The following is a 23,515-nucleotide window of genomic DNA, read 5'->3' as shown; positions in this document are numbered from 1 at the left end:
CAGGAGGATTCCGTGAGTAGAGACTGAAGTTACAAGATAGAGAAGGAGTTATTAATACCATAAAGAACTGGAGAAAAGAACAGGAAGATGGAATCCAAAATACAAGTGGAGGGATTGGCCACTGACAAGAGAGAAATCGAAGCTTGGAATGGTTAAAGGAGAGGCTGGTGCACTGGGAGGAACAGAGCATGAGGAACCTGTCAGAGCCATTGAGGTTCAAAGTGCTGGAAAGTGATGACCCATGTGATCTGGAATTATGGGTGGTTGTGGTCAGAGGGTAAAATGCTGTCACTTCTGACTCTGGAGGTGAGGTTAATGGAATACGCTCTATCTCATTTCCTTAAGACCCATAAGGGGATTTACAGGCTTAAAAAATTATGTTTAAAAGCCAGGCTTCTTCCTCTGCTTTTTGGTTCATAACCACTCAATCAGAACCTTTCTTTCCACCGTTTTGCTGTCAAAGTAAATGTTAAATATTCTGAGGATGCTGTCCAAAATAGCGTAGAAAATGTCAGTGTGAGACTTGCAATAAACCAGATTCGATTCTCTCAGAACTAAAGCGATCTAGTTTTCATAGTAGGTGGAAAAATGTATTATTAGTCTGTTTCCAAGATTTCCACAAGAAAAGCACAGTCATTATGTTAATATAGTGGGTTGAGCTTTTACAAAATAGACTTGGAAAGCCTAAAATATACGAGTATATAATTAATCTTTGCATTATGCTGTTGAGCTCTACAGAAGTTTCCAACACCTGGCACCAGGAATCTTCTACCCAGAACTCTCCTCTTCACGTATTCATTTCCAGATTTGGTGAGAGCCATCCTCCCAGGCACTCACTACAGAACACTCATTATACTTTGTGAGATGGAACTTAATGAAAGTCAACACTAGTAGCTATATCTAGAGCTTTTGTTATCAGCATAATCATGTGACCACACGTCAGTCCAAGGCAGCATCCCCAGGCCCCACTTTGAGCACAAAGATTTTAGACTGAAGATTTCTGTTGAATGCCTCCATTCCAGGCTTCTGAGAAAGTACCATATACAGTGGGTCAAAGGAAATCCAGTCACATTTGGTGACTGGGTGGAAGAGGTACGGAGGGAGAGACAGAGAAAGGGAGAAGGAGAGGGAGAGCTATCGATTTTAGGTTAGGAGGCTCTGAGTCCAGAAATTTTTCTGAATTCAACCTGCCCACCATTAGGCTCACCCATAGAGGTAAACAGCTAAAAGGAACAGGAAATACTGGAGAGTAACAACAGGTCACATATGTAATTCTCTCCATGAGACATTCCTCCTAAGATGAAGATCTCCAGACTTAGATTTAGTCCTCAACCATAATTACAAGCTGTGCATTTTCACTGCATTTAGTAATGTAGTTCCTACTGCATTGGGAACATGGGCCTGGGGCCATGCTGTAGTCTTGATACTTTCCTAGGAAGATCTAGTGGACACAGGTTACATTTAAAATCTGCCCATAAACCTTTTCTTTTGGTAATTCCACCTTATATGGTCCATATAATTCTTACGCAGCTGCCAGTCAAGTGGGCACATAACCCAGATCAATCAATGAGGGTCCTTTATAGGAATACCAGGAGAGAGACTAATGGCTTCTGGTTTGAGGGCTGTGTATATCATGAAAATCTAGTGCTGCTGGGGCAAGCTTTCCTGGAACATGGACAGATGTGGAGGAGGATGAGGACAATACAAAGAAAAACAGAGCCAACAGTGGAGCATCTATATGTAACTGTTTGAAGTCATTCAAGTCCTGAACTTTTAAGTTTCATGAGTTGATAAAATTCCCTTTTGCTTAAGATAGTTTGCACTGGGCTTCTATTACTTACAACCAAAAGGGATCAGACTGACGAAGAGGAGGAAAACTCATGGTAAAGGGAAGGAGAGGAGAGGAAGTTCTCAGAACTAGAGCTAGACAACAACTTTACAACAGCATTTAGAACGGGAAGATAGCTGATTCCCCACTGGGATCCCTTCCTTTGTCTTCCATAGGCCCAGGATGGTATGCTAAACCAGAATATGTTAACAGTCAGGTGGGAGCGGAGATCTCTTCCTTCTCCTTCCTCAAACACCTTCAGTATGCCTCTCACTTACAAATAGCATTGCTAGGAGAGCTTAACTCTAAGCACAGCTGACATTCTTACCCTCCTTCTCATCCTGCCTGTATTCTCAGCCAACTCGTACCCTTGGGTCAGAAAGGGAACTCCTGGCCAAGATCACTTTATATCTGACTTCTCCTCACATAACCCAAATTACGTTACTCAATGCCCGTTCACTTGCAAAATGCCCAGAGACACTCCTTTCCCTCCCACTGCAATTCCAACCATGTATATTCCACCCCTGTAACCAAAGAGGCTTCCATACACCATCGTAGCATTTGCCTTGACAGCATTTGTGAATTCTCATTATGCACACACTTAAGTGGATCACAGCATTTGTATACTAAGGAAAATATAATTTAAAAATGACATGGCCCTTGTATATATTTGGGCAACATTATCTCCTCTGTAAACCTTTTGAGTAAATTATAGACCATATCTGATACTATGTATTATTCTCAATTAGATACGTTTGGACACTTTCTCATTAATCTAACCTTACTTAAATAGAACCAATCACACTTCACTCCCTCTCCTCTCTTTACCAGGACTGGACCATTCAATACCCACAATTGACAGTAATCGCACGTAATCACATTTCACCTATGCAGCCCTTTCTCTTTCTCTGGCACAAGCTATTAGTTCATCCTCTGATCCAGAAAAAAAGGAAAACTCAGAGAACACATACTGTTCTGCCCCAAATTATTTTGAGAGTGTAGTAAATAGCTAATATTGTCCCCAACTACCTCTAAAGAATGAACAAAATAACTGAGAAGGTTTAACATGGCCCAGATAAGGAAATACAGTTTGACAAGCACCAAAACAATACTTCAGTAGTGACTTTTACATATGGGCTACAGTATTGGCCTTAACCACCACACGCTATAATATTTGAAGATCTATAATTAGGCAGCAAGATTAGGGATTCTTTGTCAGAAGAGGCAGATGTTTCCAAGCTCTGAAAAGCACAAACTGCTGGTCCCATCTCCCTTAAGTTTTAAATCTTTATTATTCCTTCATTCATTTTACCGACATATATTGAGAGCTAACATCAGTCCCAGAGATGGATAAAACACATTCCACATAATAAGTTCACAAAATAATAAGTCATACAGGTATGCACAGAAGTATTTAATATTATTGGTCATTTTTTGAATTAAAGCATTAAAAGTCCAGGAGGTAATATCTAGCACTTAAATTATACCAAACACAGAATGGTATTCTGGAAAGGTGAGGGTTTTTTTGGCAGGAGGTAAGCAAGTTTGGGGACACACAGGTATGCAGAAGTCTGATACCTCCACAAAATATATTCAGAAGCATATAGATCTCCTCTGCACCCAGTACTGCTTTTCCTTAGGCTCAGGGCCGTGCAAGACTGTTTGAGAGTAAGATCCTGTCACCGCACCCATTCTTATAACAGCCCCCTATTTCAGTCTGGAGATTACTCCTCCCTCAATCTAGTCCACGTACTCTGGGTGGGTTCTACCACTGCTCCACTGGTGGACCATATGTCTCAGATCCACATTCCCCTACCCATGGAGCTTGGTTCTTGGGTGGGCATATGTGTGATTCCCAGATCTCTCAGTAAAGGGTCTTGTGTTCCCGCTAGGCTTAAATCTTGAACTCATCTGAGTCTAGAACTGATGTAGTCATTTTGCCACGAAGAGGGAGACTCTAAGTCCCAGTGGCCATGACGGGGAAGCTTGCATATAAAGCCAGCCCAGTGCAAGGCAGAGAAGAGGCATGGAGGGGCTGGATGTCAAGCCCTAATGATATTGAGCCCAGAATCCAACTGTCCTGGAAGCCAGGTTATCTGTGGACTTTTCAGTTGAATGAGAAAATTTCATTTCTGCTTTATGTCCTTTGGAACAGTTCTAACACTTGTAAACTAATGTGGAAAACAATTATAACAGACTTGCTTTGTCAATGCCTTCTCACCATTTTCTGGGCCTTATCCAAAGTCGCCAGGGCTTAGAGTCTAACAAGTATGTCACAACTTCAAGTTGCTTTAAAAGCAACATCATAGAAAATGTGATTGTGGAATGTTTAGCCAAAATCTATTTTGTAGGCATTTTGAGAAATCCCAATTTTATTTATTGGATAATCTACAAAAGTTAGCAGGAAGCAATTAGATACAATATACTTTGATTATTGGTCTTGGCCATCCAAACTCTTAAATGCATTAGAATTATGGTAACAAAGACAAGACATATAGCCAGATCCTGAAGCGTGTAAATAGATTTCTAGTATTTATTGCTTTTTAGTAGCTGGTTTGTAGTCATAGATATGAGTTTGTATGAGAAAATGCTAATAAAATTGCCAATATGAAGCTTTAAGTTTGAAACTTACTCTGTAATTTAACATTTGTGAGCAAAATTACTGCAGTGTTCCACCTTATTCATTAGTCACCCCCTCCACATTGAAGCTTTGTTGCAAGCAATGAAAATTACAAATCTTATTCTACCTACAAATTCTTATTTAATGCAGGAACTCTAAGTCTTATAATCTATGAGCCCATATTTGAGGGAAAGTTATAACCAAACATCACCCAACAGCTTGTAATCTTAGAAAAAAATGTAAAAAATGAAAAACAGCAGTGTCAAACTTTAAAAAATGGGAAAATGGTGCCATCTTGTGGTTATAAAGGAGTAAAAATAAAAATTTTATCTTCCTTTTTTCAATATTTTAAACAATCATTGCCAAAATCTGGCCCACCTTAAACAATTTCCCTCAGTGTTCTGAAATACCCGGATAAAGACTCTTTATTCCTCCTTTAGAATATTGTTAATGTGTAGACTTTTCCTTGACAATCAGATTCATTCATTGCTATCTCAGCCAGGAAAATCTAATTTCCTGAAAAAATAGTTCCCATGATTATACTTTGATCTTTGAATCGGAGACAGATCTAAATCCCAAATGCTAAGGTAACGCACTCATAGAAAAAAGCTCTAAAACGTTTTTTAGGCATTAACATGGTAATCAGCAAATGTCTTTGAGAGATGCTTCCAAACACAGAAACAGCATGTGATTTGATTTTTAAGAGTCCATGAAAGTGCACATTGACTTCCAGAAAACACAGTGCCGTAAGAAGCGTTAAAATACTTCTTCCCAGAAATATTTGGATTGACCAAAGAAATAAGATGAGCATGAGCCAAAATACCCCAAATGCCCCACATCTTATATACCAGACTGAAGGAAAATGCCAAGAGCTGACTCATATGCATCCTTACTTTGAATACAAAATGGTGCCAGGAGAAACAGAAGCAGACCTTCCTCCACATTATAAATGCAATCTGGTACATCCATGGACACATCAGTCCATGAAGACTAAAGGAATCTCCTCATAAGTGATAATATTTGGGTGATATGCATTTGTGCTAGCATAAAGGACCTCCTAGTCTAAGTTGATATAGTAATTTAAATAGTTATGCTCAAACTTAATAATATACTTCAATTGGAAAGACATTTGTACTTTATAGGACTAGGAAGTAAATACACAAATTTGCACTACTTGCCTGGTACAATTATTGATGGGAACAGTGAGAATAGAAATAGCAACAGACTCAGAGCACCTGGGTGGTAAGCATCTGGCTCTTGGTGTCAGCGCAGGTCAGGATCTCAAGTTTTGTGGGTTGGGTTCAAGTCCTACAATGGGCTCTGAACTAACAACAGACAGGACAGAGCTTGCTTGGGGTTCTCTCTCCCTCTCTGCCCCTCCCCATCTGTTTCTCTCTCTCTCTCTCTCTCTCTCTCTCTCTCTCTCTCTCTCCTTCTCTCTGCCCCTCCCCATCTGTTTCTCTCTCTCTCTCTCTCTCCTTCTCTCTCTCTCTCAAAAATAAAAAAGTTTACTTACATGTTAGTTCTTAGGCTCACACACATAATTTAATTGCACTAAATTCTTGGCCTTGAGACCTGGTTGAAAGTCAACTTGTAAAAACAGTAAATAATTATCCCCAGTCCAGGTGCTCTTGTCCTTTTGAATGAATCCCTTGCTTCAGAAGCACTTGTTATTGAGACGCCAATGGCCCACTGTCTGCAGAGACCCTGTAAGGCTATTAAACACCAGTGTCATTCAGAATAAAACTGTAATAATCCAAATTCTAAAGCCAATCTCTGCTAGGTACCAGGACCAACCACTATTAGCTTAAGACCAACATCTGTAACATGGGCTATATAAATAGCCACTTCCCTGTGGTCAAAGTGGCCATAATTACAGTGACTCACCAACATCAAAATCTCACATTGCCCAAGACTTTAAGTGTTTTCCAGGGGTCATGAGAAGTTAGAAGAAAAAAAAAAATTATCACAATCACATCGCACACAATAGGCCACTGCAAACCTCTAAAGACGTGAATCCTCATGCCTGGCTCTACAAAAGCCAAGCCTGAATATTATTTTCTTCCTGATACATAAACAGAAATGGATTAAATACCTGTAACTTCCTATATAACCCAAAGCCCTCAAACCTTAACTAAATACAAAGCTGTCTATATACAATGATCTCAATGGCTTTAAAAATATGCATCAAAACCCTACACTCCAAAACAGAATATACAAAAATGGTAATACAACTGTCTTTAAGTGATTGCATGATGAATGATTTTTATTTTCTATTTTTAACCTCCAAAACTTTTCTATAAAAATTATAATTATTTACACAATCAGAAAACTGAATAACTGCCTTTATAAAGTCAAGGGAGAGACAAACTTCCTGCTCTCACCTCCAGAAGAAAAGAGATGGTTATAATTCTGACACGTTCTAGAAAGTGTCTAGAAAATGCAGCCTCCAGATATTGGAATGAGTCTGGATCTCACAGGTGTATCACTGCTAGCCTAGCAGCCTCTATTTTGTCCCATAAAATTATGGAGTTTAACATTGAATTCCTGAAATTATAAGCAAAACAAACATAAAGTGGCCAATTATTTGGTTTTTATCTCCAAGTACCAGATACGCAGGAAGTTCAGGAAAGCCTTGACTGTCTTCCAGAGAGAGTCTTAAGAGAATAGAGAACACGCCCTGGTTGCACCTTCACTAGCTGAACAAGTCCACAAGGTAGGGTTGTGATGATTTTCAACTTCAAACATTAGTGGTACAAGGAGAAGAAATCTGAAGCAGGCATTAAACAACCGCAATGGTAAAGTCTGTAAAGATACATTTTAAAGTTAAAAGAACATATGGCCAAAGTAAATCAACTGCTAGTGTGATGAAAAACATGCCTGTGTATGCAAGTACACAGTCCCCATCCCTGGAACCAAAACTTGGCAATGATTCTCAATGTATGGGTTAAAAAAAAAAGTGGGCACCTGGGTGGTTCAGTAGGTTAAGCATCCAACTCTTGGTTTCTACTCAGAATTTAATGATCTCATGATTCCTGATCTCATGATTCCTGATTTCAAACCCCACATTGGGCTCCGCCCCTGATTTTTTTTTCCTGCTTCTTTCTTACCTCAGATCTCTGCACTTTCTCCATTTACTTCAAAAACTACTTCTCAGGCTCTTTGGCCCTTTTTCAGGCTGGCTGTCAGGACTCTGACAAGAGGGGGGAAAGGCAGTCTAGCTGCAGGGTTCCTAAGCCCTATCAGTGCAGAACCCGATGAGGGGCTTGAACTCACAAAATTCTGAGATCATGACCTGAGCCAAAACCAAGAATCAGATGCTTAATAGACTGAGCCACCCAGGTGCACTTCTGAGTAATTATTTTTGACGTAAATGGATCAAGCACCCCAATCAAAAAAACAAATTGGAAAAACGGATAAAAGGAAAAAAATAGGATTCAAGTATAATCTGTTTACAAAAGATTCATTTTGGATCTAAGGACATACCTGAGATGAAAATAAAAGGATGGAAAAGATATTGCCTGCAAATAGTAACCAAAGAGAGATTAAAGGGAGCTATCATAAATCAGTGATTTGAAGAGATATTTGCACATTCACATTCATAGCAATGTTAGTCACTAATAACCCAAAAGTGGAAGCAACCCAACTTCCAATGGATGAATGGAAAGGTAAAAGATGTTATACACCTACAATGCAATATTATTTATCCTTAAAGAGAAAGGAAATGCTGATATATGCTATAACATGGATGAGTCTTAAAAACATTATGCTAAGTGATATAAGCCCATCACAAAAGGACAAATATAGGATTCCAATTGTATAAGTACTTATAAATGTTACCCAGAAATGTCAAATTCATAGGGCTAGAAATGAGAAGGATGCCTACCAGGAGATGGGGGAGGAGGAAAGGAGAAGTTATTATTTGGTGTATATGGAGTTTCAGTCTGAGAAGATGAAAAAGTTCTGGAGATTCACAGTGGGTAGAATGTTTTCCTCACCCTGAAAGGAAACACCTGTTGCCCCCAGCCTCAGGCAACCACCAGTCTACTACTTGGTCTCTCAGTGGAGTTGCCTCTTGTGAATATTTCATATAAATGGAGTCACACAATGTGTGGTCCCTTGGGACTAGCTAGCTTCACTTAATGTTTTCCGGGTTCATCTGTGTTGGTTACAGCTTATATCAGTGCTTCATTTCTTTTTATTGTCAAACAGTACTCCATTGTGGGCTAAGGCCCTTGTTCATTCATCAGTGGATGGACCTTTGGGTTGTGTCCACTATGATTTCAAATATTCACATGGGTGAATGACATTGCCATTCTCATGATTATAAAACTGAACATGCTGTTTTCAGTGACAACAAGATATTTCATGGAACAGTTTGAGAAGCAGTATCTTAGTAGGAGCCAGTATGCCTGGATCTAAATTCCCAATTCTGCTGGTGATGAGCTATATGACCTTGAGCAAACTACCTAAAACTTCCGTGTCTCAGTCTTTGCATCTGTAAAATGAAGGTAATAACAGCACCTACTGGGGCACCTGGGTGGCTCAGTCGGTTCAGCGTCTGGCTCTTGATTTCGGCTCAGGACATGATCTCAGGATCATGTGATTGAGCCCCACATCAGGCTCTGCATGGACAGCGAGGAGCCCACTTGGGATTCTCTCTCTTTCCCTCTCTCTCTCTCTCTCTCTCTCCCCCTCTCTCTCTCCCTACCTGACCTTCCCCACAATCTCTCTCTCTCTCAAAACAAAGAACCTTAAAAAAGTGATCTCCAAATAAATAATAATAGTATCTACCTGGGATGTTGGGAAGATTAAATTAGGTAGATAATAATAGTATCTACCTGGGATGTTGGGAAGATTAAATTAGGAAATAATACATGAACAACTTAGAAGGGTACACGGCACATAGTCAGCTCTAAATGTCTGCATTTAGCATGATTACTGTTGCTGTATTTTGCGTTCCAATACAACGTGATAGTTTAGGCAGGTGGCATGCCAGTAGAAGTGGTCCCCTATACAAATTACACTGAAGTTATTCTTCACTCCACCGCAAGTGGCAGCAAATGGGGAGCATGAGGCCCAGAATCTCTCCTCAGTACTTCACACAACTTTCGCCAATGCCACTAGCCAACAGTACTTTTTTTTCCACTTATAATACTTTTAACTAACTTCCTTTCTATACTACTCAGTGGACAATGCTCACAGACTACAGTACAAACAGCACCTCCTAGATTGAGTAATAAATCCTTTACATGACGATCAGAGGCAAGGGAAAGCCACTGACATGGAAATAATGGAGTCTTGCTAAACCAAAGTTCCTCAATCATTTCATGTCCATACTGTTTATGTTAGGCTGCTTTAGCAGGTACTCTGATGAAGAGATTAAGGCTTTGTGGTAAAAGCATATCAGAAAAGCTGTCCCCAGAGCTTTGCAGTTGGTAAAGTGCTATAAATCTACAAATCCCAGTTCTGGCTGCGTAAGGAAGAAAGACAAATTTAGAGTGCCAAACACTAAGATCAAGGTCTAAGGAAGCAACATAGACAGTCAGTTTTGCTATTGGGTGGGCAGGGATCACAGCAGAGAAAATGACTGCAGATTAAGATTCTAAAATTCTCAGGGCAAATTTTAGAAAGGTCCAGCTGTTGATCTGAGAATCCATTGTATCATGGAGAGAAAGGTCAACATGTTTATTAGTCTTTACCTTCTACAGCCTTGTTTTATAAACTGTGGAACTTGATCCATTCAAAGGTTATGTAATCAGGTTAGTGTTTTCCCCCTCTGCTGTAGTCAGTTTTGCTATTGTGGTGGTTGGTTTAGGTTTTATAGTCTGTAGGTTAAACATCACAGTCTAGCTTCCATTAATGTTATACCACATCGTATATAGTTTAGGAAAATTACAATAGTTTACTTCCATTTCTTCTTTCCTAGACAGATCCTTCCTGGGTCGGTGGGATTATAGTTTTCATTAAGTTTAGGAAGATTTTGGCCATTTTTTTTTCCTGTCCCTTTCCCCTGCCTCTTTGGGCAATTGTGTATTTCCCCCTTCAAGTTTTCTCCCAGGTTTCCAATATTAAACTTCAGTCTTTTGTTTTGTGATGTCTAATATGTGTTTATTCCTGTCCATCGTATTGTTCATGTCTAACATAATTTACATCTCTGTAAGTGCTATTTGGTTTTTAAAACAATAGCTTCTATGCCTCTAGTTATCTTTTCATGCTTTGTTGGGAGATATAGTTAAGTTACTTACAAACAGTTGGATCCTTTAATCTTGCTCTTATGAATTATTGGATGAATCCAGAGTGGTGATCAGCCTAAGGCAAATTATGAGTTTTTCTATCCTAGCTAATGTGAATAGATACTGTCCCTCGTGCTGTGGGAGCACCAGGCAGTGTTTCCTCTACTCTTTTCAGATTTTTTTCCCTTGATGACTTCCTTCCACGTATGCATTGGTTGTTACTCTGCTGAATAGCCAAAGGGGACCCTCTGCAGAGGTCCAGGGTTCTTCCTCTGTTCTGCTTTCTCCTCTCCTATATGCTGACCTGTCATCTCTATCTGCCTTGAATTCACCAGACTCAGTTTTGTCACCTTGACTCAAGGAGTCTGGTGGAGTCTATCTAAATAATTGATGTCTCCTGTGTCGTAGCCTGAAAACTCTCTCAAGGCAGTGAGCTTGGGCATGTGTAGGCTAATGTGTTTTGTTTTCAGGGATCATTGTCCTTCATTGTCTGAAGTTCTGTGTCTTGAAAATCATGTTAAAATTGTAATTTGTCTGTTTTGTTTTTGCTTGCTTTAGGTAGGAAGATCAATCAGTACTGCAAACTCGTTTGAAAGTTGCTGCTTCAACAGCTGGTATCTGGAAAGTGTAAGCATCCTTCAGTCTAGTTAAAATTACACACAGCAGAACGTTTATTATGCACCCCAAAAGGAGGTTTCCAATGTTGAAGTTACAGCACTTTGAAAAGTCTGGAATAGTCAGCAAAACACTTCTTGGTAGTTGGAAAATTTTCCCATAATCATATTTGTTCTCTTTCTCGTTTTACAAATCTTACAATCACAGATTTGAAGACTGTTAGAGAGATACCACCCTCAACCTGGTTCATTCATGTCACCTAATTCTTTGAACCTAGCTTGCATCTAGATTAAGTAAATAACGTGCCCATGCTTAACCTTAGCATTCTTATCTAACATTATTTAGCATTTACAGAATAAATGAAGAGTCAACTGGTCAGAGAGCCTGCCTGGGATTCTCTCTCTGCCGCTCTCTCTCCCTCACTCTCCCTTTTCACACACCCTCTCTCTTTCTCTCAAAATAAATAAAGTTCAAAAAAGCCAGAGGCCTCAGATTTTGACTGATGAACTGTATGGAAGGAGAGACCCTTCCCTAAGATGGGTGACACTGAACAAGGATCAAGTGAGGGCAGTGACCAGGCACTTGATTTTCATCTTGCTGAGTGCTTTTGAAACATGCAAATGTTGAAACCAAAGCAGATGGATATATAGATCTGGAACTTGATGGTAATTACTGGACTAGAGATGTAGATTTGTGAGTCAACTGTGGATAGTGGACAGTTGAAACTGTGGACTTGAATGAAATTACCTAGGGAAATATATTAACGGATACAGATACATGTAAATCAAATATTAACAGTAATTGTTTCTCGGTTGCCAGAAGTATTCTATGTACCTTTTTCTTTACCTGTGTCAATTTTATTTATTTATTTATTTATTTATTTATTTATTTATTTATTTATTGTGTGTGTGTGTGTGTGTGTGTGTGTGTGTGTGTGTCAAGTTTTCATTTAAATTCTGGTTAACACACAGTGCGATATTGGTTTCAGGAGTAGAATTTAGTGATTCATCAGTTACATACTACACCCAGTGCTCATCACAAGTGCCCTCCTTAATACCCATCCCTCATTTAGTCCATCCCTTGGTTTGCCTCCCCTAGTTTTTAAAAAATAATCAGCATATCAGTGTGCTTGGGTGGCTCAGTTGGTTAAGCGTCTGACTCTTGATTTCGGCTCAGGTCACATTCTCATGGTTTGTGGGATCAAGCCCCATGTTGGAGTTTGTGGTGACAGTATGGAGCCTGCTTGGGATTCTCTCTCCCCCTCTCCCTCTGCCCCTCCCCCACTTGTGCATGCTCTCTCTCAAAATAAGTTTTAAAAATAAGTAACTAAACATTTAAAAGCGAAATCATAGAGATTTTTAAAAGAACGGATTTTTATCAAAAATATCCATTGTATATATAAACCACATCTTCTTTACCCATTCATCAGTTGATGGACATTTGGGCTCTTTCCATAATATGGCAATTGTTGATAGTGCTGCTATACACGTTGGGGTACATGTGCCCCTATGAATCAGCACTCCTGTATCCCTTGGATAAATGCCTAGTAGTGCAATTCCTGGGTTGTAGGATAATTCTGTTTTTAATTTTTTGAGGAACTTCCACACTGTTTTCCAGAGCAGCTGTACCAACTGTGCATTCCCACCGACAGTGCAAGAGAGTTCCCATTTCTGCACATCCTCACCAACATCTGTTGTTTCCTGAGTTGTTAATTTTATCTACTCTGACCGGTGTGAGGTGGTATCTCAATGTGGTTTTGATTTGTATTTCCCTGATGATGAGCGACGTTGAACATCCTTTCATGTGCCTATTGGCCATCTGGATGTCTTCTTTGGAAAAGTGTCTATTCATGTCTTCTGCCCATTTCCTCCCTGGATTGTTTTTCAGGTGTTGAGTTTGGTAAATTCTTTATAGAATATGGATACTAATCCTTTATCCCTCCCCGCTACCCACCCCGCCGCCGCCCCCCCTGCTACCTACCCCCGCCCCCACCTCCCCATACCCCCTCCCCTGCCTCCCCGATACCCCCCTGATACCCTCCCCTCGGGTCATGTTTTGGTTGCATGACAAGGAGTTAGAAATGAGCCAGAGACCATTTGCAGGTAAGAAGACTTAGACATTTAGGATTAAAGGAAGAAAGGAGAAACAGAATGTTAAGAAGGTTAGATTTCTCAAAGTATTTTGATATTTTTTGTGATCTGAGGAAGTGGAGATTACTGACCTTACACAGACTGACATTTTGGGAGAAAATTTCATGATGCTTGATTCGCTCTTGGAGTAACGTGAACAGAAGTTCTCAAACCTGCATATTCTCTCAGTTGGAACCAGCTGTATATCTTAATGTTCACTTCCATCAGAACTTGTATAAGAGAAAGAATGGGAGTCTGGTTAAACAAAACTACGTCCAGGACCTGAAAAGGGTCATTCTGTTTCCTAATAGTGTAGCACTCTAAAACTACAGGAATAGGGGGGAAGGAAGCCCTATTGTGCCTATTCTGCCCTAATGTCAGAAAACATTAACACTTTGATTTTGTGAAGACTTCAGTGCAGCAGAGAGTTTTGAAGCAATAAAAGAAGTATATATAGGGGATAAAATAAAAGAGAAGAGTTGAGTTTTTGGATGGTTAGTATGGTTGTACTGAGAGCCAAGCTAAGAATCACTGTATTTAATACTAATACTCTAAGGCTGAAAATCGAAGTTCTCCTTTTCAAATAGCAATAAAGATATTTTAAAGAATCTTCCCTGTGGTCCTCAGAAAGTAGACATGTGGTAGAAGAAAATCTATCTGTATTAAAACACACCGACATCTAATCTACAGACATAATTCAATATTCTGATTCTCCCTTTGAATCTTTCTGTAAATGTTACCACTTTTTGAGACTATCATAATCTGGAGGAATATTTCTTCTCATGGTGCTTATGGCAATGAATACATTGTAGTTGTCTAAGGGAAAGGACAAGTGGAATAGTATAAGTTTAAAAAGGCCTTCAAATTTTTCTTATTCTTTACTTTTTCCAGAAGATAGGATCGCTTTGGCTTTCCCCCCTTATTTTGCAAATGAAATGACACATAAATTTTGTATGTTTTTTCGTGTATGATTCCCAGCACTTTTTTCTCTGCACTTGAACAAATATGCATTTTGATTTAGGTCAACCATGCATTTAGTGGACAAACTTGTCGTATAAGCTCAACTGTTCTCTGGAAGGTGATGAGTAGATAGGCTGCCGATATAACGTGAATAGCTAGGTTACAGATCCAGGTCCTTTCTAGTACCAACTTGTCTCTTGACGGTCACAGCACTGAATATTATCTGCAATTGGACAAAAATGTTTCAACTGATGCATCTGTCCCCTGGAGAACTAATTTACAAAAGCAGCTCCTATATGGATTATTACATGTTTGTCCTTATATCTTTGAAGGTACCCTCAAACCTATTCTGTGAATATGATTTCCAACACGGACTCTGTCCTGCCTCCAGAGCATCCAAATGACCTCATTGCCAACTCCTTAACATGTTTTCTCGGGTGGCTACACGGCACCATACCTGTTCTGTGGGCCTGGCAAGTGCACTTAATTGGTTTCAGGTGTCGGCTTGTAGAAAGTCACCGAAAAGCAAAGCCAGTGAGGACCACTTCCCATGGCAATAGAAATGATTAAGTTTGCTGAAGAAGTTAACTTGAAGGTTGGCAACTGCATTTTAGAAAGCTAGCGTCAGATAAATCAGGCTAAAAGTAATCTCAGTCAAATTAATCTTTAGCAAGTAGCTACATTTTAAAAGTTTGCTATTAATGTATATTTACCTAATGACACTGTATCTCTATCCCCCTTTGGGTTTCCATTTATACCACTTGATTAAGTGGGCAATTATTTCCTAAGCATCTGTTAAGAGAACCAGACATTAGTCAGCGGTTTGAGAAATCTGAAGTTGTCTAAGATGTCATTCTTTAAGTAGACAGTAGCTTTGACAGGGATATGATGGCTTTTTACATACGGCTTTAAGCATTATCATCAGAACCACCACCACTACCATCATCATTATCTTTATCATAGCTGCTATCATTCATTCATTTGTTTTAGAATTATCTATGGCATACCTAGTATGTGCCAAACACTTCTCACAATGCTAGGGATATAGCAAAGAACAAGATGCACTATATTAATGACACCATGATGTTTCTATTCTGGAGGGCTGAGAAGGATAGAATAAACATTTAAACACATTATATATTCTTAAATAGCTTGATATATTACTATAGATAGATGATTAAATATGACTTGTGATATACCTAAAATGATAGTGCTGTGAAGAAAAAGAAAGGGGAGGGAATGGATAGAGGCGATATGTAATGTTATTTGAGTGAGTGGTCAGGAAGGATCATTTGAGATAAGACTTGAAGGTAGACACAGAGTGACCTAGGTTAAGTGTGTTGAGGAGGAACATTCCAAGTAGTTCATTTCATGTGAATTTTATTGTCAGTAAGAGTTTTGTTGGAAGAATTGGTTTTAATTCTTACATTTAAAAATTACATTATTACTCCATTTGTTCAGAGAAAACAAAAAAAGGCTCAGAAAGATGCATCTTTGCAATCTCACAGCTATTCAGTGGTAGAGGTGGATTCAGCCTATTAGTACAATGTATTTTAGGCATTTTTTTTCCAGAGGAAGGGAAATCATATTTGGCTTGCATAATTAGGTGAAATTCCCAAAAGAAGAGACATTAGAGCTGGATGTTGAATGATGGACAGTGCCTATAAGCGGAGGCATGCGAAAGGGATTGGATGGGAAAGAATCAGGATGGAAGGTGATGTGAAGGTTGAAGCATATGAAGCGTCTGTGCCAAATGGTTATCAGAGCAGTATGGGGTTGTGTTCTTTCTCAAAAGGGATCAAGCTGGCTGAGGAAACTGGAGCTTGGCAAGAGACAAGTGTTATGCTCAATTTTGATTTGCATTTTGATTATTTGGATAGTACTAGGACACTAAAGGACTTTGTGTAATAAAGTGACAGAAGTAAAACCATGTTTTATAAATATTGCCTCGGTAAGAGAATCTAAGGTGGATGGAAAGGGGAGAATTCTATTAGGAGCTCATTAAGTCTGCAGTTCCTAAACAGACTAGTAGATGCCGTGGGCATTGATGAGTCATCTTAAAGGAGCCACACATTCTTATGTGAATCACTTTATGAACAGAAAAAAAATTTTTATTTTTACTCAAATGTGTTTTACCATTTTAAAAATGGTATATTTAAAATTTTTTTAATGTTTATTTATTTATACACCCACTTCTTAACAATAAAGTAGGCTTGCAAAAATAAAAAGTTATTAAGAAAATCATAAGGGAGAAAAAATGCATTTACAGTACTAAACTAAAAAAAATCTGTGTATAAGTGGACTTGCACAGTTCAAATATGAATGGAGATTCTAACCAAAATGCAAGAGAGATAGGGGTGTTGGATAACAAACATTAAGAAGCATAGAAAAGAGGTATAGAGTGAGTCATTAAAAAATAGAGCACCTGGTTGAGTGTCCGACTTTGGTTCAGGTCATAATCTCAGAGTTCATGGGTTAGAGCTGACAGTGGGGACCCTGCTTTGGATTCTCTGTTTCTCTCTCTCACCGCCCCTCCCTTGCTCATTCGTTCTCTTTCTCTCTCTCTCTCTCTCCCCTCAAAAATAAATAATAAATAAATAAATAAATAAATAATAGAATTGACCTCTGCTGGATTTGGTTCTGAAAGACAAAGCAGTTAAGCAGTTGCTCTGAGAAAGGGAAAAACAAGAACAAAATACCTTTCACACACGTTCTCTTCTTACATTTATTTAGGGTGTAGTTCTTTACATCCAAAGTATTTATGGCAGAATTGGAAGCCAATATCACTATATGAAAATGTGCTCAATGTTTTAATCTGTGAGTCACAGGAACCCATTTATAATTTACTAAATGTTTGCTATCCTATTTATCTTTGTTTAAAGCAGAGCTGCTCTGAAGCTTGTTGAGTGATCTGTGCACAACTAGTGAGCTGGATACCTTTACATTTTGTTTCATTTGTCTTAAAAAAAAAAACTTATTGAGTTTTGAATAAAGAAGTCTTGGTTGGGAAGGAGGAAGGGAAGCTGGGAGATGGCATAGGAAGAAAGAAATGAGAGATTCAGTGTTTTATAAACTTCATTGCAAAGAAAATCTGGCGTTCATTTCAAGCCAGTGTGGTGTTTGCTTTGCTTTGGTGAGTTATGCTCACACATTTCTAGTCAACAGGGTAGAACACACATCATCTGAAAAATGAAAAGCTTTATTGGATGTATTGTGAGAGATGCTCAAGTTTATCCTTCTGCATCCATCTTCCCTCCTTGCCAATATTAGGCCTGCTGCCTAGGGAGAGGATGCTATCAACCATTGATATCGAAGCACTCATTTAATTTAGTTACTGCATCCTGTTAACTTTTATGAGTGGTGGGGGAGCCGTTTAAAAAAGACCTGCTGTGTTGACAGATGTGCCCTGCTCTGCAGCATGGGGCATTTTGAATGATTTCCCATCTCTACTCTTTTCCCCCCACTATCCAGTGAGAAAAGTAGTCCACAGTGCTTGGGAAATATTTGTATCTAAATCTTTATTGTAGGTTCCATTGTAGTAAGAAAAAAAATGTAAGTGGGTGTGTTTATTTCCATAATTATTTTGTAGAGTACTTTGGCTATTGTCCTAGGGTTTATAGTCGATGCATTTTAATGCCATCTACATTTTGGACAGCAGGCATCAGGCTCTGTTGGTTTAGCTCTTAGAGAAATAAGATTCCCCCCCCAAAAGATAGCCATTTATAATATATAAATGAGCTACTGAGGAGGAAAAGGATCCTAATAAGCTTTCAAACTGTGTGCCATGCAGTGAATCATTCCTTTATGAATACATTTCTTTTGGAGCATGTATAATTATGAAACTTTTTTAATTTTTTCTATCTCAGTAGGAACTGGGAAGTAACAGCCCTCCACAGAGAAACTGGAAGGGAATTGCTATTGCCCTGCTGGTGATTTTAGTTGTATGCTTACTCATCGAGTATGTCAGTCATCCTCTTAACCCCAGGTAATCTGTCTTTATTCCTCTCTTATGATGGTATTGTGGATGATAATTTCACATTCAAATGCCTTAAGAGGGTAGCCGTATGTGGTATCTTAAGACACGTTAGCACTGGTTGGAATAAAAAAAATGCATAACCAGACATTTTGCAAATGGCACAGTAATTTTGTGGCTCAAATATCATGTAAGGTATTTTTGGGAAACTGAAATGTAAAACATACGTTGAGAATGCCAAGGAGATTTTTGGTCTCCATCACTACTTAGAGACTTATGTTTGTCAGTTAATAAATGCGGGGGACATTTGACTTCTATTGTGGGCCGAAGATGAGGGAGTGGAGCCTGGAGGTGCCCATATGTAGGTGATACCTCAACTATAATGATGGCGGTGAGGGAGGACTTGAGAGACAATGAGGGTTTGATGAAAAGAAAATGAGCTAAGCCTCTAAGTGCTTCTTTCTTCTGTTCCTTTCTTTCCTTGTAGTTTTATATTCCCAGTTTCCCCTTGTCTAAAGAACATTGCCAAATTGCCCTTGCAGTGATCTTTAAATTGTGTCCTTTACATTAAAGAGCTTAACACTAATATATAAATTATCAGAAGGCTTAATTCCTCTTTGGGGATTATTTCAGTACCCAGAAGTTTTACTGCTCTTTAGCAGGTGCTGATATTGGAAGACAGAGACAGGCTGCTGACTTCTAAAACTCCCCAAAATGTCTTCCAGGAGCAAATCCATTTGGTATGCTACTACAACCGGCCCGCCTAGCTTCCTCAAAGACCAAACACCCATATATTGCTCCAGATGATAAAAAAAATAGTCATTTTCTGGGGGTAGGATTGAACTAGTCCAAAAATCAACTTATAGAATGAAGTTACAGCCTGTTGTTGAATATTATGTATTTACACTTCAGTTCTTGCCCCAGTTGTGTTATTTACAAGCCCTTAAACATATTGGACTTATTTTCTCATGTACAAAATGTGATTAACAGTAACAGCTCTCGGGGCGCCTGGGTGGCTTGTCAGTTAAGCGTCAGACTTCGGCTCAGCTCATGATCTCACAGTTTGTGGGTTCGAGCCCCGCATCGGGCTATGTGCTGACAGCTCAGAGCCTGGAGCCTGCTTCGGATTCTGTGTCTCTCTCTGCGCCTGCCCCACTTGCACTTTGTATCTCTCTCTCTCTCAAAACTAAAAACATTAAAAAAAAAAAAAAACACCCTGATAGATTCCTTTAAAAAGAAAAGAAAAAGATAATTATGCACGTCAATTCTGTATGAATTATTTTTCAGCTATTGTATTTTATTAGAACCTCAAATATCCATGATAAAATATAAGTGCCCACTTTCTTTTCTAAACTACATTGTATAACAATTATTTAGATGTCACTGTATGACTTTAAATATTTTGTTATATTTTCTCTTTGAAATATAAATTTTGGAAATATGATAGCCTGGCCTCTAAAAATGGGGGGCAGCTCATCACATTCTGATCCTTCAGAAGCAAAGTTTCTTTAAAAGAGGGAGTTGCAAAAAAAAAAAAGAAAAGGGGCACCTGGGTGGCTCAGTCGGTTAAGCGTCCGACTTCAGCTCAGGTCACCATCTCGCGGTCCGTGAGTTCAAGCCCCGCGTCAGGCTCTGGGCTGATGGCTCAGAGCCTGGAGCCTGCTTCCGATTCTGTGTCTCCCTCTCTCTCTGCCCCTCCCCCATTCATGCTCTGTTTCTCTCTGTCCCAAAAATAAATAAACGTTAAAAAAAAAAATTAAAAGAGGGAGTTGCATTCAACTGCTTATCCAACTGGGGGGAAAAAAGAAGAAAGAGTTCAGCATACATTTGCCCCCTGTGTTTGTAGAAGTGAGTATTTTAATATGCAATTATTTGCCAGGGACTTTATCATCCAGTTCTTTGTGTTTGAACAGTAACTTAAGATCTCCCATTCTAGAGTTCACTCACTATGTGTAAGAGGAGACTCTGTCAAAACAAATGAACAAAACAAACAAATAAAAATCTTAACTAAATAGCCTTTTAAACTAAATAATATCCCAATTTATGCCTTTGTTCATAAAAATGAAAATTTAGTTGGAACAATTTCAGTGAATATTCATTGCTTTGGCCTGTTTTCACCAATATTTCTCTTGTTCTAAGCTTGTTCTGGTAAGTGTAAGGTCTAGTTGAATAAACGCTAGAAAAACTGGCATCCTTAAAATGAGACTTGGGAAACATCGTTATTTATACGGAAGACTTCCTTAAATCTGTGCATTACAGTTTGCACTTTGCATATGGCATAGAAGATCTGTGATCCTAGATTCACAGCTCACCTTGCTTCTGCTGGGACATCATCTGTAATTATGTAACCTTAGGGGAACAAGGCCAGTAAGAATACTTTTTTACATAGGTTATGATTCAACATTTAGGAATTCTAGTTGCTCCAATTACCTTTTCTCTCCCAATCACATTCACTATCTTTATTCTCTGACCTAAAGCCTGGTGTTAAGAACAATTTTAATTTTATTACAATGTAATTCTTGGGGCGCCTGGCTGACTCAGTCAACAGAACGTGTGATTCTTGATCTCAGGATTGTGAGTTCAAGCCCCATGTTGGGCATGAGCCTGCTGAGAAAAAAAAATGAAATTCACGTTTGAAACTATCAATTTTAAAGTGAACAATCCAGGTCACCTGGGTGGCTCAGTTGGTGTCTGACTCTTGGTTTCGGCTCAGGTCATGATCTCACAGTTCGTGGGATCAAGCCCCGCGTTGGGCCCTGCACTGACAGCATGGAGCCTTTTGGGAATCTCTCTCTCTCCTCTCTCTGCCCCATCCCCGCTCACTCTTTCTCTCTCAAAATAAACAAACATTAAAAAAAATAATAAAGTGAATGATCCATTTACTGTGAAAGGCATTTAATACATTCACAGTGTGTGCAACCACTGCTTCTATCAAAGTGCAAAATATTTGTATCAGCCCAAAAGGAAACCTTATGCCTGCTAAACAGTTACTCCCCATTTTCCTCTTCTATCTCCTGGCAGTCGCCAATTTCCTCTTGGTCTCTACAGATTTACCTATTGTGAACATTTCATGTAAGTGTGACCAAAAAATAATGTGATGTTTTGACTTAACATAATGTTTTAGAGATTCACCCACATTGTCAGATATTAGTAATTCATTCTTTTTTATGGCTGAATAGTATTTCATTGTACGTGTGAACCACAATTTGTTCATCTGTGTGTCCACTGATGGAAATTTGGGTTATTTTCGCCTTTTGGCTACTGGGAATAGTGCAGCCATCAACGCATGTGTACATGTATTTTTTGAGTCCTATTTTTCCATTTTTAGGGGTATATAACTAAGAATAGAATTACAGGATCATATGGTAATTCTCTGTTTAATTATTCGAGGGAGGAACTACCAAACTGGATTTGGATCATGATAATTCTAACTTTATAGAGTGAATCAATAAGTGTTCTCTCCTCTTCTGGAAGAAAGAGAAGAGAAACTCTTTTGGAAGAGTTTGAGAAGCATTGATGTTAATTTTTTTAATGTTTTGTAGAATTCACAAGTGAAGCCATCTGCTCCTGTATATTATTGCGAAGTTTTTCATTGCTGATTCAATTTCTTTACTTGTTTTAAATCCATACAGAGTTTCTATTTCCTTTTGAGTCAGTATGGTAGTTTGTGTGTTTCTAGTAATGTGCTCATTTTATCAGGTTATCTGTTGGCATACAATCAATTGTTCACTGTATTCTGTCACAGTCCTTTTCATTTTTGTAAAATTGGTAGTAATGCTCCCAGTTTCCTATCTGACATTATTTGCATGTTATTTTTTTCTTTGTCATACAAATGTTTGTCAGTTTTGTTCATCTTTTTTTATTTTGTTGGTTCTCTCCATTGTTTCGCGTTTTGTTTTTTGTTTTTGTGGGTTTTTTTTTTTTTTTGCCACTTCTTTATGTGTAAAGTTAGGTCACTGATTTAAATTTCTCTTTTAATGGAGATGTTTATAGCTATAAATATCCTTTTGAGAAGTGTTTTCACTGCATCCCATTAAGTATTGGTATATTGCATTCTCATTTTCATTTGTTCCAAAGTATTTCCTAATTTCCCTTGTGATTTCTTCCTTAAATATTTCTTCTCAAGAATGTGTTAATTTCCTTATATAGGTTATTTTTCCAGTTTTCTTTCTGCTATAGATTTCTAGTTTAATTCTACTGCACTCCGAGAAGACACTTTGAATGATTTCAATACTTTTAAACTTATTGAGACTTGTTTTGTGGTCTAAAATATGGCATATCTTGGAGAGTATTCCATGTACTTGAAAATAATGTATTGAAAGAATGTATGTTTATATATATATATATATATATATATATAATTTATGTAACACACACATAGATATAAAATATCTCCTAATTAATAGTGTTGTTCAAGTCCTGTATTTTCTTATTAATCTTCAGTCTAAACATTGTATACATTCTTGAAAGTGGGCTATTGAAATCTCTACCTTTGAAGACCTATTTCTTCATTCATTTCTGCTGACATTTGATTCGTATAATTTGCAATTCTGTTATTTGGTTCAGGTATCATAATTCTTGTTATAACTTTTGGGTACAACAGTTTCCAATATATAACGTCTTTATTTGCCTCAACAATTTTTGACTTAGTTTATTTTTTGTGATAATAGCAGGGTCACCTCTGTTCTCTTTCGTTTACTATTTCTATGGAATATCTTTATCCATCCATTCACCCTCAACCTATTTGTGTCTTTGGATCTAAAAGAAGTATAAAAAAATTTTTTTAATTCAATTCTGCTGTTCTCTGCCTTTTGTGTAGAGAATTTAATTCATTTACATTTAAAGCAATTGCAGTAAAGGAATTACTTCTCCCATTTTACCATTTATTTTCTCCATGTATTTTATTTTTTGTGTTTCTCAGGTCCTCCAATACTGCCTTCTTTTGTCTTTAATTGATTTTTGTGCTTTACTCTTTTGAATTTTTTTTTTTTTTTTTTAGATTTTCTAATGGTTACCTTGGGTATTACTATAAATATGTTAAATTTCTAAGAATTATTTTCAATTGATGCCAACTCAACATCAATAGCTTTCATAAACTCTACTTTTATATGGCTTTGCCCTTATATTGGTTTTGTTGCAGATTACATCTTTTAT

The sequence above is a fragment of the Lynx canadensis genome, chromosome B4 (assembly GCF_007474595.2).
Source record: "Lynx canadensis isolate LIC74 chromosome B4, mLynCan4.pri.v2, whole genome shotgun sequence".
NCBI lineage: Eukaryota > Metazoa > Chordata > Mammalia > Carnivora > Felidae > Lynx > Lynx canadensis.
This window is presented reverse-complemented; position numbering follows the sequence as displayed.